Source organism: Salvelinus alpinus, chromosome 13 (genome assembly GCF_045679555.1).
Source record: "Salvelinus alpinus chromosome 13, SLU_Salpinus.1, whole genome shotgun sequence".
Taxonomy (NCBI): domain Eukaryota; kingdom Metazoa; phylum Chordata; class Actinopteri; order Salmoniformes; family Salmonidae; genus Salvelinus; species Salvelinus alpinus.
In genome coordinates this window covers 44,091,935-44,108,069 of record NC_092098.1, presented here as the reverse complement: position 1 = coordinate 44,108,069, position 16,135 = coordinate 44,091,935, and the positions used below count along the sequence as shown (strand labels likewise).

The 16,135-nt window shown below is 41.8% G+C and overlaps 2 long non-coding RNA genes across 2 annotated transcripts; one reads left to right on the top strand and one right to left on the bottom strand.

The window, feature by feature from the left end:
• Nucleotides 1–1,763: 1,763 nt before the first annotated feature.
• On the top strand, nucleotides 1,764–15,493 carry LOC139537757 (uncharacterized). Its single transcript, XR_011667596.1, has 4 exons — nucleotides 1,764–1,899; nucleotides 9,596–9,652; nucleotides 14,638–14,735; nucleotides 14,848–15,493. It is a non-coding gene; the product is annotated as an uncharacterized lncRNA (long non-coding RNA).
• Nucleotides 5,419–9,032, bottom strand: LOC139537756 (uncharacterized). Its single transcript, XR_011667595.1, has 2 exons — nucleotides 8,708–9,032; nucleotides 5,419–5,989 (listed from the first exon to the last, which is right to left on the bottom strand). It is a non-coding gene; the product is annotated as an uncharacterized lncRNA (long non-coding RNA).
• Nucleotides 15,494–16,135: the final 642 nt, after the last annotated feature.

Below are 16,135 nucleotides of genomic sequence, written 5' to 3'. Positions count from 1 at the left end.
ATTTATTTAACTTAATTTTAACATTCTGTCATAAAGAGTTCAACTTAATAAAAACATGTCTCTTCCTCAAGATGTTAAATAAATAAATTGCTATAGTAAGTTCCAAATAAAGAAACAGGGTTGAAGTTACACTAGATGATCAAAAGAATGTGGACACATGCTCGTCGAACATCTCATTCCAAAATGATGGGCACTAATATGGAGTTTGCTGCTATAACTGCCTCCACTATTCTGGTAAGACTTTCCACTAGATGTTGGAACATTGCTGCGGGGACTTGCTTCCATTCAGCCAGAAGAGCATTAGTGAGGTCGGGCACTGATGTTTGGTGATTCCAATTCATCCCAAAGGTGTTCGATGGGGTTGAGGTCAGGGCTCTGTGCAGGCTAGTCAAGTTCTTCCACACCGATCTCGACAAACCATTTCTGTATGGACCTTGCTTTGCACGGGGGCATTGTCATGCTGAAACAGGAAAGGGCCTTCCCCAAACTGTTGCCACAAAGTTGAAAGCACAGAATCTTCTAGAATGTCATTGTATGCCATAGCGTTAAGATTTCCCTTGACTGGAACTAAGGGGTCTGAACCATGAAAAACAGCCCCAGACAATTATTCCCCCTCCACCAAGCTTTACAGTTGGCACTATGCATTGGGGCAGGTAGCGTTCGCCTGGCATCCGCCAAACCCAGATTCGTCCGTCAGACTGCCAGTTCACTCCAGGGAATGCGTTTCCACTGCTCCAGAGTCCAACGGCGACTAGCTTTACACCACTCCAGCCGACGCATGGCATTGCACATTGTGATACTAGGCTTGCGGCCATGGAAACCCATTTCATGAAGCTCCCGACGAACAGTTATTGTGCTAATAGACGTTTCCACTTCACAATAACAGCACTTACAGTTGACGGGCAGCTCTAGCAGGTCAGAAATTTGACGGACTGACTTGTTGGAAAGGTGGCATTCTATGACGATGCCACGTTGAAAGTCACTGAGCTCCTCAGTAAGGCTAGTCTACTACCAATGTTTGTCTATGGAGTTTGCATGGCTGTGTGCTCGATTTTATACACCTGTCAGCAACGAGTGTGGCTGAAATGTCCAGCCAATTTCAAAATGTGAATTTTCTGTGAACATTTTTGTGAAACTGTGTATGTTTTACTTGTGGATTTTGAAATAAAAATGTATCTCAAGATGTGTCAATGTGTTTGTCTACATTACATTTTAAAAACAATGCAGCTATTGGAGTAAACCTATTTTGGGTTAAGACAAGTAACTATGAGTAAGGGCAAACATCATGAGAAGATTGCAAGCTAAGTTCGAAAAAGACAACCCATTACCACAATATTTTTTCTTATTTTTATTAATATAAAATGTATAATTATAATACAATAACAAAAAATATATAGGACGTTACGACACGTAACGTTATATATTCTCTGAAGAAACATAACATAACATTAAAAGTAAAAATAAATAAAACACACAAGAATTGATTTTCAAAAGTTAAAGTACCTAAAATAAAGGCCAGAGGTGACAGTTGTACAAACCTATGATAGAGTTGTAAGAATGTCGTTTTTTTTCTTCTCAGTAATATATGCATTCCAGAAGAATTTCCCTCTAGGAGAGATCTTGTTGTTGGTTATCTTATTCATAAGTTATCTTATGAATGTATTATTGCATCCAGCGGGAGGCAGTATTTCCACGTATGCGCTTAGCTAGCCAAGGTCGCCATGACATCGCCTACAAGCGTGATTGGGGATTTCTATTGGAGCAGTTTTAGCCTGTCTTTGACTTTGTGGCTGTGGTGACGACCCATCTCTGCCAATCACGTTCTCCTTATCCAAGGGTATTAAACACACACCGCTTTTGAAAGCTGGAGAGGGTTCTCCATCCGACAAACGTTATCAGGTAAAGTATTTATTGTATTTGTAATCTAACTATTTAGTTATAGAAACGTGATACCATCAGTGCAAGCTGTAACATGAATCCCAACGCAGCAACCTTAGTATTAAAATACCAATAGTAATGTAGCTAGCGAGGAGTAGTTAGTTACAATTAGCATTGACATGAAATTGGTCAAAACAAGACATGGTATCAATAACAAGATGAATCGAGCCACATTGCAGTTTCTTGTCCTTCTTGACAGAAATCTGACCATCCAGAATCACAACAGGCTGTCCCATGGAAGTACATACATCGTTTTCGTGACGTTGTCAGCCAACCCAACTACTAGCCTCATACCATGAATACACATAGCCATCTCCGATATAAAGTGTTTTTTTTCTCAAAGTTTCCGGGATGTCACGTGTTCTACTTATATAATTACACATGTAACGAATTAAGCATGACAAAACATATATCCGAACCTCAAGTAGAAAGTAAGCCAATCGTTTTTTTGTTGACCAAATTCAACACTCATTGACCTCTGTACAAAACTCCTTGCTCATTGGGCGAAACAACCAAAACAATGGCACCTGCTGGAGGGAGACTGATTTCCCGCCGAGTTGAACCTCTCTTCCTCTCTGGATTTAATCACTAGCAAACAAGTCGTCATTCCCGGGACAAGGAGCGTTTTAGCTATCAGTTTATTCCAAGTAATAATTGAAGACTACAAAAATCTATAGGACAAATAGTGTAAAGCTAATACAGTCATCAAGGCAGGAACCAGTCATTTCCTTCATACTAACAAATAAGAAATTACATATTTCCTGTCAATAGTTGGGGTAGGATGATTGCAGAGCACCCTGCCTCAGACTGTCAGGATGTTCATTTTCTAGCTCAAACTAAGTTACATGTTTTGCTGTGATTTATTTGATTAATTGTCTCTCACTTTTGTCTTGCATTGTGTTGATAAAAGGTGAGGTGTTCAGGTGAGCGAGTCGGTCAAGGATCGGCTCAGACGAGGAGTTAAAGTTTAACAATCAGCAGTTTATTCAGAGTAAAAGTATTTGGTACAGCGTATATACGGGCTCTGTTCTTAGAACTCTGAGGGAGTCAGAAAAGAGAGCCCATAAAACAGGTAGCATACATGTTTTATACAATACAAAAAGTAGGTTGATTCTAGGAGTCCTGGTCTTGGGATTGGTCCTGGTCCGGGCGTAGTCCCCGCTTATTGGCCCAAGGTTGTTGTTGCCATGTTCCTGAATATCCCTTGCTTAATGTCTGTTTTGAATTGCCAAACAGCTTGCATGTGCACAATGTTGATAAGCTTAGGATCCCTAGAAGCTCTATTAGGTATTAATGCGGTGTGTGTGGTTCTCTGTGTTTGAGTGTGAATGTGCGTGGGTGGGGTGTGTGTGTCTGTGTGTCTTCCAGGCATCAGCAGATATGTCATCACAAGACGAAGTCCCTTAGACCTCTGCGGTTGACCCAGTTCCTGTTTTCTTGGCTGTATGTGGAAACATTAGTATGGCATGCCAGAAACAGGTTGTGCAACATACTGCAAACACACTTGTAATGAAATGTTCATTTGCTTTGCCTTTTGTTACTAAAGGCTAATGCATAGATATAAAGGCCTATCTTGGCTTCAAGCATATATGAGCATCAAAGTTTTTCTTACAAATCCCTCTCTTCACGTCTTCCTAGACGTGACCAACTGTCTGGAAAGAAACTTTTCAGAGAAAAGTTTTGATTAGTCCCTCTCTTCACGTCTCTTCAGAGACGTGACCAATCAGTCAACAGCACAGTCCATACTTATGAACTCTGCTTCCGTCCCTAGGTCGTCATAAACATCCTCTGGGCCCAATAATGGGAACATCTGCGCCGTGCTATGGGGGTCAATGGCTTTGGTAATGAGCCTATTAATTAAGGATCGTATGCATGGTATGCAGCAGCAACCACACAGAACAAGAACTGCTGCAAAGACGGAGATAGAAACTAGGATTGAGGAAATCAAGGTTTTATATTTGCCAAACACATTCATCCAAGAATCCCACATAGAGGAGTCGATGCCGGAGTGGGACTTCATTTTACCATTCAAAGTCCTCAGTCCCTCTAGTGCTACTGTCAGACTACCATCAGAGGCCGTATTGTTAGGAATGAACGTGCAACAGTGTTCCCCAAACATGGAGCAAACACCTCCCTTTTCTGCCAACAACATGTCTACAGCGATACGATTCTGGAAAGCCATAAGGCTGGTAGCTGATAGTTGACTATGGACTGCCTCAAACCCTTGCTGAGTCCAGTTGCCTAAACGTTGTACATTAAAATGGATATAATTTATCCGATCAACATTTTTATTAACGGTGCACCACCAGCATATGGACGATTCAAGTCCTGCATTGACTTGATTCACTAACTTATACTTATCCGGCACCCCTCTGGGTACCCCAATAGCATCAATGTAGGTCGGGTTCTCAGCAGTGGGGTGCACCTCTCGCTTGGATCGGCTCAACTTCGCCTCTTCCACTTGGGACATGAGTTCAGACACACTCATGGGATGGACTGTAATGGGAAGGAGCAAAGACACTAGGGCACATAAACCAGATGAGGTAGGAGGGAATCGTGACAACAGCCTATTACCTCCACACCACCACCACACATCAGCTCTAGACACTGGTTTAAAATTTGCCGTAAGCATGTGAGTGTACCAGCACCAACTATCAGGGAGCTTACCCAACCATGTCCCTCCACCTATCATGTTTATGCATGTAAAGTTAGCACTTGCCACACTGGAGGAGAATATCGGTTTCTTGACCATCGTGGTGACTACCGGATAAACAGTGTCCCACTGTGAACATTTCTCAGGTGGGTTGTCTTTGTCCATAAGGGGCAATAGACAGTCTCCGCTAATAGCAGCTGGGACAATGCGGAGCAATGGCCTAGCTCCCATGCAAACTACACAGCTTTGCAGGGTCATGTTAGCTGCTTGTTCGGTCAATAGTAGCCAATTGTTATTGAAACCTGAGATTCCGGTGGCAGTAAGAATGGTATCATCAGGGGTGGTAGGAGTGGTGACCATATTAATAGGACCCCAATCGCCCTTTCCCTTAGATGTTAAAACAGTAAACCGGTCAGTAATAGCAGAGGGCTGAGCCTGCTGAGTAATGCAGATTGTTACTGGCCAGTAGAGTAGATCCTTGCTAGATTCTACATATGGTGCTAGTATAAAATCCTGACAACCCGTCCCAGTACCTGGTCGGATAATTAGTGATAAACCCCAATTACGCAATTTAGTCCTAGTCAGTGACAATCTTTTCCGCCAGATAAGAACTGCTTGTCCTGATGAATAACTGGACCAGTCAGGACCAGTCTCAGCGACCAGGCTCTTCCATGACCACTCCTGAAACCCCCCTTTTTTTATCACGTGTGAACTTCCCAATGTTTCCCAATTTAAATCAGTGGAAATTGTAATATTGGCTGGCACGCATAAAGTAGTGCTCCTAACCTGTGCTGGGGCACATGTGGGTTGACTAGGTTCAGTGTGTCTTTTGCGTACTATGTGCCTGGGCATACTAAAGTTAAAACTCGGCTTAGTATCGTTGGATGTAGAGTTGGCACCTTCAGATGTCTTGGCTGCATTATTAGCCATGTGTTCAAAAGCCCAAAGCATTATTCCTACTATGCAACCCGAGGTTATCATAAACAGTACAAACATTGGAAGAGAACATCCATGGCGTTCTCTGTCGCCTAGACCATGGGTGGCCCTCCCTGGCACCTGAGGAGTGGAGTCGTCTCCACATTCTTCAGTTGTCAGGGCGTACAGAATTTGTAGCCGAATTAGATGCGATCAAGTCGCTTCTGACTTCAGTCAGTGTTCTGTCAGGTGCTGGTGCTGGTGTACAGTGAGTCAGGTGGTGCCAAGGTGCGCCCGATTTACCTTTGACCTGGACTGAGTGTGAAGTAACTTCCTTCACTTCGTACGGTCCAGTCCACCTGGGATCTGCCCACTTTCTTTTGTGGACCTTGATCCTTACCCAGTCTCCAACCTTTACCCTTGGTTGTCCCTGGTCATCCGTCAGCTCCCCCTCTGCGACACGGTGTATCTGTATGGAGAGAGCTGCAGATAATTCGGTCAGTTTTTTTACATAGTCAGACATTCCTATCTGGTGGACATCAAGAGGGGGCATATGACCTCCCTCTCTTGGCGGCCCAGGCATCACTCGGCCTGTCATTATTTCATGGGGTGAAAGATGTGTCCCTGCACCTGGAGAGGACCTCATGGCCATCAGTGCCAGGGGCAGGGCTTCCACCCACGTCAATTTTGTCCCTGCACAAACCTTAGCTATCTTAGCTTTCAAAGTTTGGTTACAGCGTTCCACAAGTCCCTGCGATTGCGGCTTATACACCGAACCGAATTTGTGTGTTATACCAAACCTCTCCTCAACCTGTCTCAGGTGTTGATTGGAGAAGTGGGACCCATTGTCGGATCTGATTTGTCGCGGGACCCCATACCTAGGTATGAGTTCCGTTTGTAGCCACTTAATGACAGACTTCGCATCCTCTTTGGCTGTTGGGATTGCTTCTACCCATTTGGAGAATCTGTCTACCATTACTAGCAAATATCTCTTTCCCCCTTTCACTTGCTCTGCTCCCATGTCTGTGTAATCTATGCTGATATCTTGAAAACAGGCATTGGGCACCGGGTAATGACCCATTGGTGTTTGGTATGGTTTCTTCGGGTTGTAATTTCCACAGATAGTGCAACTGTCGCAAAACAAGTCAGTCATTTCCTTCATGTATGGATGCCACCATACATAAGAAATTTTTTGTAGGGTCTTCAGTTTTCCCTCATGTGTCAGGCCGTGCGCTTCTCTGATGAGTTCTGGGCACAGATTCGCTGGTGCCACCAGTCTTCCATCATGGGAACGCCAGAGGTCATCCATCCCTTTTGTGGCTCCCCTCTGTCCCCAAACTGAGTGTTCATATGATCCTGCTGAGAGCTGTAGTTCTTTGATGTGAAAAAGATCCCGATATCTGAAAGTCATTGTTCCCCAGTGGTTCTTCCTGTGTCCTGGGGTTCGGAGTGAGCCGTGACAGCAGTCTTGGCTCCTCAGAAAAAATAAATGGGTTGCTTGTTGATCGTCCTCCAGGGGAACCCAAATTCCCAGTGTCCATGGAGTAGAGAACGCCAGGGGGCTCCAGATCCACAACATCGATTGTTCCCTCCGTCAGGCGCACTGCCACTTCCCCCTTCACCACACCCCCTCTCACAGTTAATACAGGGGCCTGTACAGTAGCTGGTGGTAAGGCTGAGGGAGGCGAGTAGGGTGGGGGTCTGTATTCTTCTGGCAGGTTTGGATAGAGGCGCTGGTTGGGTGATTGTCCTTTGTCTGGGTTGGCTGGTGGGGTGGTAAGGTCCCCTCCCTCTTTTATGTCAGTGACTACTGCCATTACTTCCGCTTTTTTTGTCATTTGGTATCTTCGGATCTCCTCGATAGCCCAAGTGCCTATTTTCAACTCAGCCTCTGCTGTCTCTCTCTGCTTAGTCCCTTCCTTCCTAAAAACGTATTGTTTATTTAGGTCTACTTCGCTGTCCCTTGCATTCTGCTTCCCCTCTCTTAGCTCTCCTTCCATTGTGTTCAGCTGAACCCTGGTTGGTGTTCCCCCTACCAGATAACCTGCCTGTGTCCACTTCAACTTTAACCCTTCCCACACCTTCTTACATTCTTTCCACTGTACTTTTCCCCCTGCCCTTTCCTGCATACGCTGGTCTAGATACTCGTTAAATTTCAGTTTTGGAGGTTGCGAAGCTGCCATAGTGATGGAATGATTATGACTATCTGAATATACTTAGCCCGTCACTGTTTGGAGACAGCGATGTATTCTTGGAGAAACAATTACTCGTACTCTGTCTTATCTCAGAGCTCCTCCGTCGTATACCCAGAGTTTTGTCGAGACATGTAACCCAATTAAACCCTTGTGAGACGCTGTGTACAGTTAAAACCTCACCGGTCACAGCCGGTCTATTGGTTTACTAGTCAATTAACAATATGCCTCATTCGTATACTTCATGCACAGGTAGCAACTCTACAACGCATTTAACCAGTCATGAGCTAAGTTATGGTATGTAAATCACCTTGTACTTGTATCAACCGAACTATTGGTCATATTCAACACATAGATCTATTCCTCATCGGGACGCTACCGAACTGTCTGAATAGTATCTCTTCTAAGTCTATTTCACCCTAGGCATCTTTAACATTTAGATCTATTCCTCATCGGGACGCTACCGAACTGTCTGAATAGTATCTCTTCTAAGTCTATTTCACCCTAGGCATCTTTAACATTTACAAGAAATTAAGCCTATTTCATCCTAACTTCACAAACAAATAGAAATTAAGCCTATTTCATCTTAACTTCACAAACAATAGAAATTAAGCCTATTTCATCTTAACTTCACAAACAATAGAAATTAAGCCTATTTCATCTTAACTTCACAAACAATAGAAATTAAGCCTATTTCATCTTAACTTCACAAACAATAGAAATTAAGCCTATTTCATCTTAACTTCACAAACAATAGAAATTAAGCCTATTTCATCTTAACTTCACAAACAATAGAAATTAAGCCTATTTCATCTTAACTTCACAAACAATAGAAATTAAGTCAATACCTCTAACATTGTATTGCAACACATACGTTTACTTCACTGCTTGGTGGAATTTAGTAATAAATTTACACAAAATTCATACTCACACTCGGTACTACTGATCTTAAATTTGGTATTGAACTATTCGACAATGTGCAAAATTCGTTTTAACAGGTTTTGCTTACCTTTTTAGTGGTCGACCTGAGATCAGTTCCCCGAGTTGAGCAGAGTTTTGTCCTCCCCCGAATTGGCTCGTCTGTCTCCTTGAGTCGTCCTTACACCAATTCGCTCCCGCACTCTCACGTTTTATGGGTCTTAAGAAACCATCCTCTGCTACCAAAGTTCTGTTGATAAAAGGTGAGGTGTTCAGGTGAGCGAGTCGGTCAAGGATCGGCTCAGACGAGGAGTTAAAGTTTAACAATCAGCAGTTTATTCAGAGTAAAAGTATTTGGTACAGCGTATATACGGGCTCTGTTCTTAGAACTCTGAGGGAGTCAGAAAAGAGAGCCCATAAAACAGGTAGCATACATGTTTTATACAATACAAAAAGTAGGTTGATTCTAGGAGTCCTGGTCTTGGGATTGGTCCTGGTCCGGGCGTAGTCCCCGCTTATTGGCCCAAGGTTGTTGTTGCCATGTTCCTGAATATCCCTTGCTTAATGTCTGTTTTGAATTGCCAAACAGCTTGCATGTGCACAATGTTGATAAGCTTAGGATCCCTAGAAGCTCTATTAGGTATTAATGCGGTGTGTGTGGTTCTCTGTGTTTGAGTGTGAATGTGCGTGGGTGGGGTGTGTGTGTCTGTGTGTCTTCCAGGCATCAGCAGATATGTCATCACAAGACGAAGTCCCTTAGACCTCTGCGGTTGACCCAGTTCCTGTTTTCTTGGCTGTATGTGGAAACATTAGTATGGCATGCCAGAAACAGGTTGTGCAACATACTGCAAACACACTTGTAATGAAATGTTCATTTGCTTTGCCTTTTGTTACTAAAGGCTAATGCATAGATATAAAGGCCTATCTTGGCTTCAAGCATATATGAGCATCAAAGTTTTTCTTACAATTGCGTTTTCAGCTCTCCACCAAGCATGAGCTGATTCATTCACCTGTGAGGAGAACCATCCTACAGCAGGTTGAACTAGACCTGCTGTCCCTATTTAGACATTGAGACCACATATGCATTTTCCTGTTGTCTTTTTTTGTGTGGATTGTCTTAGTCTAGTGCATTTTAGAGTTGAAGAACACCAACTACAGATACACATCCTTGTTTGAGCATCTCAAAGACTATATTCAATGTAGAATCAGTTTAATAGGTAACAAACCTACAAACAAACACATTGTCCCCATCAGGAGCACAGGCTTTTCCCATAGATGGTAGAGTTATTGTCTCTGGACCACACAAGCATTCTGCTAAGGCACTTGTCTCTCACAACATTGGTCAGCTACATTGGTGACCAGGGTGGGATCCTTTCAGTATGACTATGGGGCCAGGGTACACACACTCCTAGAAGAGGAGGAATACTGAAGCATGTGTTGACAGTTTTACAGTCTCCATCAGAGGCCCAGGCTTTTGACATAGATGGTAAAGCTCTCATTTCTGGACTGCAGCATTGTAAGATTGTGCCCTCCACTGCACTTGATATACATTGATTGTTAGGTTAAACTATATTTAGATACTAAAAATACTGCCTGAGAGACACCTTTGCTATTTGTCTCTGTACTCAAATGGTGAAACACTATTTGTGATGGTGTTCTTTTTTTGAATGTATGTGCATGGACTGTACATTATGGAAAACATGTCTCACACTCAGTCATACTTAGTAGAAATCCCGTAGTTAGTAGGTTATGTGTCGCTCAGTTGGTAGAGCATAGAGCTTGCAACGCCAGGGTTGTGGGTTCAATTCCCATGGGGGGCCAGTTCAGATTTAAAAAATAATGTAATGTATGCACTCGCTACTGTAAGTTGCTCTGGATAAGAGCAAAATAAATTGGCAAGATTTTGGCACCGTCCACTTTTAGGTTAGTAGGAAAGTTAATCATTTAAACCACCTAAATATACTCATTCACTGAACATTTAGTATTTGAAAATCAAACAATAATTTCCCAACTGCTATTTCTATAATGCCACAGGCTCTTTATCATTATCCATACCTTATATTCCAATGACTCCAACATTATGCGTGCCCACCATGGTATTGGGCAGCTGCTTTCTGAGAACTCATCTGGTTCTCATTGCAGAGCATATTATTTTTTAGAGAAGATCGTATTGCAAGATATTCAATATATATTGGCTAATATGCATATGCAGCTCCATTCTAGCATACGACACACACACCTTTACATCTACATGCTTTTATTCGGGTTTTTATGCAAATTATATGATTGAATGTTACTTTAAGCCTGCAGCTAGTTACTTGAAATACGACGATCATGCCAAAACATGATTCAACATTGAATTCACTGACAGAGATAACTAATGAAACACTAGTTTCCTGAGCAGGCACATTACGTTTAACTTACAGTATTAACTAGCTCGTTAAGCTTGTCAACTGTAACTTTGGCTAGCTTTCAATAAATTGGCTAAATGGTCAACGGAGTTACCTCTTCGTGTTTTTTTCCCCCACCTGTATTTAACCAAGTAGGCTACGTGATCAAGACCATTCCTATTGCATCCTGCATATTTCAAGTACACTGAATTAAAAAAAAAATATATATATATATCTTATTTCTGTCGTTGGGAGCTAACGTTAGTTCCTATTAACACACTGCCACAGAGGCTGTGTTTACATGGTAGATAGAAGCAGCCATGGTATATACCTGGAACCAATCAGAACACGTACGAGATTTCCGATTGGTTACAAGTTTAGCAGTTCGCAAGTTTGCCTGAGCAGACAGTTTTGAAATGTACTTTTTCTGAGAAAATATGTAATAATTGAAGCTGTAACAAAACATGTACAGTAATCATAAGAATATTTCATTGTCATATACAAAAAAAATCTGCTCCTCCCTCGACGTAGTTCGATCACCTTCACTTTACCTATTTTCTTACAAAACAAAAACTGCTTTTGGAGAGTCAAGTGAGCCAACACCAAATATTATGGATATACTGACAGGATCCATGTCTCTCCGCCCTAACAGTCGTCCACAAATCGGCACGGAGGGCTGTCTAGCTCCCGTGTACCATTTGGGTTGGTGGATACCTCTCATTATTGTAATCTTTTTAAAATATTCTGTGAGGTTTGATGACGTCAACCTCGTGTATTCAATGGAGAGAAATGCTACGTTCACTGGCCGCATGCCATGAATATGCATAGGCACTCGAGACAACAACGTGATATTGTTTTTTCTCAAAGTTGTCGGGATGTCACGTGTTCTACTTATATCAGTACACTCGTAACAATTTACGCGTTACGAAACTTCTATTTGATCAAATAAACCTCACGTAACAACTAAGCCATTCATTTTTTGTTGTTGTTGACCAAACCCTACACTCTTTCATTGACCTCCATACAAAAACGAATTGCTTGGTGGGCGAAACAACGAAAAAAACACCACTTGCTGGGGGATACAGATTTTCAGCAGAATTGGTTCCCTCTCCTATGCCGACACCCAAAACGCGGTTAAGCCATACACTCTTCAATTTCCTCCTGAATTCGTGTGCGTGAATGCTCAACACTTTACGGTATCGCGTGTTTTATGTTTGTGAAACAGTCGGATGTACTGTCATGCACAGATAGACGAACGATAGCTACAAATCATTGCAAGCAAACAGTTTGAAGCACACTTATTTCATCTTTCATAACCAAATTATACCAAATCGTTTATTTCATTTTCGCGCCTTATCAAAAAAATACTTTGATATCACGGTTAGGGTGAGGCTGCATAGGCTGCAGTAGCCTAACCGGGGTGCTGTTTAGCAAATGTTAAATTATTAAATCAAGATGTGTGTACAGTCATGACATACAAACAGTACACAAACACACACAACAACATCTAAGTGTTTTTTTGTTTGTATTTCATTAAAGACAGATTTAAAATGTTAAAACGTGTTAAATAAATACTCTTGGTCTATCTCAACATTCTTTATATATTTTTTAAGTAGTTATATTACAGACCCCTATGTTAAAACAAATATATATACAGTCGTGGCCAAAAGTTTTGAGAATGACACACATATTAATTTCCACAAAGTCTGCTGCCTCAGTGTCTTTAGATATTTTTGTCAGATGTTACTATGGAATACTAAAGTATAATTACAAGCATTTCATAAGTGTCAAAGGCTTTTATTGACAATTACATGAAGTTGATGCAAAGAGTCAATATTTGCAGTGTTGACCCTTCTTTTTCAAGACCGCTGCAATCCGCCCTGGCATGCTGTCAATTAACTTCTGGGCCACATCCTGACTGATGGCAGCCCATTCTAGCATAATCAATGCTTGGAGTTTGTCAGAATTTGTGGGTTTTTGTTTGTCCACCCGCCTCTTGAGGATTGACCACAAGTTCTCAATGGGATTAAGGTCTGGGGAGTTTCCTGGCCATGGACCCAAAATATCAATGTTTTGTTCCCCGAGCCACTTAGTTATCACTTTTGCTCCATCATGCTGGAAAAGGCATTGTTCGTCACCAAACTGTTCCTGGATGGTTGGGAGAAATTGCTCTCGGAGGATGGGTTGGTACCATTCTTTATTCATGGCTGTGTTCTTAGGCAAAATTGTGAGTGAGCCCACTCCCTTGGCTGAGAAGCAACCCCACACATGAATGGTCTCAGGATGCTTTACTGTTGGCATGACACAGGACTGATGGTAGCACTCACCTTGTCTTCTCCGGACAAGCTTTTTTCCAGATGCCCCAAACAATCAGAAAGGGGATTCATCAGAGAAAATGACTTTACCCCAGTCCTCAGCAGTCCAATCCCTGTACCTTTTCAGAATATCAGTCTGTCCCTGATGTTTTTCCTGGAGAGAAGTGGCTTCTTTGCTGCCCTTCTTGACACCAGGCCAAAAGTCTTCAAAAGTCTTTGCCTCACTGTGCGTGCAGATGCACTCACACCTGCTTGCTGCCATTCCTGAGCAAGCTCTGTATTGGTGGTTCCCCGATCCCACAGCTGAATCAACTTTAGGAGACGGTCCTGGATCTTGCTGGACTTTCTTGGGCGCCTTCTTCACAACAATTGAACCGCTCTCCTTGAAGTTCTTGATGATCCGATAAATGGTTGATTTAGGTGCAATCTTACTGGCAGCAATATCCTTGCCTGTGAAGCCCTTTTAGTGCAAAGCAATGCAGGTAACCATGGTTGACAGAGGAAGAACAATGATTCCAAGCACCAGCCTCCTTTTGAAGCTTCCAGTCTGTTATTCGAACTCAATCAGCATGACAGAGTGATCTCCAGCCTTGTCCTCGTCAACACTCACACCTGTGTTAACGAGAGAATCACTGACATGTCAGCTGGTCCTTTTGTGGCAGGGCTTAAATGCAGTGTAAATGTTTTTTGGGGATTCAGTTCATTTGCATGGCAAAGAGGGACTTTGCAATTAATTGCAATTCATCTGATCACACTTCATAACATTCTGGAGTATATGCAAATTGCTATCATACAAACTAAGGCAGCAGAATTTGTGAAAATGTATATTTGTGTCATTCTCAAAACTTTTGGCCACGACTGTATATAATCACTGTTAAAATGGCTGGTATACTTTTTTTAATGTGTGCCACTAGCAGATCAATAATCCATTGTCATTAACATTGCAAAACACAACATTCCCGTATTATGCCAGCTCCAACATTGGAAAAACACTAGTTTACTGTATATTACAGAGAAATGTTAGGGAACCTAATTCAATTTTAAGAGGTTTGAACACAGTAAAAATGGATGGTAAACATTTTGTCACATGTGCCACTAGTAGATCACTTATCCATTTCATTAACATTGCAAAGCATAACATGCTCATATAATGTGAGCTTCAACAATAAAAAAACACTTGTTTACTGTATATCACTGTGAACTTTAAGGTAACATAATTCAATTTTAACACAGTAAAAATGGATGGTAAACATTTTGTCATGTGTGACACTAGTAGATCAATAATACACTCCTCCTTTGTGATCTCGGGGGAGAAGTTGAAGATGAGAGGAGTGGAGAATATACACCATTGAAGCCAACAGACAGAAGAGGAGAAGAGACTCCAACCTGACTACTGGAAGAGAGAACCAACTCGGTGAGGAAACTGTAGCCTCTTGCATGGTGTTCGTTTCAATTACTTGCCCCTTTGGAATTGTCCATAAGATTATAACCTTTCCTGTCTCTCTATTTCCATCTCCCTTTTACAGGTCTCCTTGGGGAACTATGAGGTACAGACAGAAGAGTGAGGCATCAGGCACATGACAGGAGAAAATAGAGGGAGAGGACAAACAGAGAAGAAGTGTTGCCCAGGGGCTGAAGACACACGCCGGAACCAGCTGCACTCCTGATCTGAGGACACATGCTAGAGCCAGCTATACCCTTCCTGTGACATTAGAGGCTTGCTTTCTATCCAAATACATAATCATGTAAGAAAGAAGATATACATGTTTGCTGTGTGTGTCACGCGCTGGCCTTAGTATTCTTTGTTTTCTTTATTATTTTAGTTAGGTCAGGGTGTGACATGGGGAATGTTTGTGTTTTGTCTCGTTTTGGGTGGTTATATGGTAAAGGGGGTGTTGGGTTTAGTGTATGGGTTTGTGTTGAGTGAATGTTTCTAGGTATGTCTATGGTTGCCTGAGTGGTTCTCAATCAGAGACAGATGTCTTTCATTTGTCTCTGATTGGGAGCCATATTTAAGGCAGCCATAGGCATCATGCGTTTGTGGGTAATTGTCTATGTTCTATGTTGCATGTGTGCACTTAGTCCTTATAGCTTCACATTTGTCTGTCGGTTGTTTTGTTCATTTTGTAAGTATTTGTTTTTTTCCTTCATTAAAAGAAGATGTATTTTTCACGCGCTGCGCCTTGGTCCTCTCTCTCTTATCAAGACGATCGTGACAGTGTGTGAATATTATATCATATGATGTGTTTTTTGACTGACTTAATTTCAGTCTTTTTAAAGAATTGTAATACATTTGTTATAGCTAGAAAAAAATGGAGCCCTGTTCAGTAGGAATATTGGAGGTGAAAACTAAATGTCTGTTTTTCCCACCAGAAATGAGTATAGGTGATTTCAAAAGACTTGAGGTTTTTATGCCTATATTTGTATAAGTAAGTATATTGCATTGAAAAATATATTTTAACTTTGTACTTGGATAAGGGCAGGGAGGGGTGGGATATGTGCTTATAACCATGATTCTTGCTCCTTTCCAAATGGATGACGGATGTTAAGGATCTGGAAAGATCCGGTATGAAGAAATAGTCTAAGATCCTTTCCAATATGTTCTCCAACCTGATAAAGCGTTTTATAAAAAGCTGTGCTGTTATCCTTGCAAGTGGAGGGTGCCGGAGTATTGAAAACAGGTGGCAATACTTTTGCTCCATATCTTTTTATAGATAAAATAATAATACATGTATTAGTATAAAATAATATAATACAACATAGCTCAGTATTTTTATGATTTATTTAATAGTCTCTTCTTTATCAAGGGTGCCA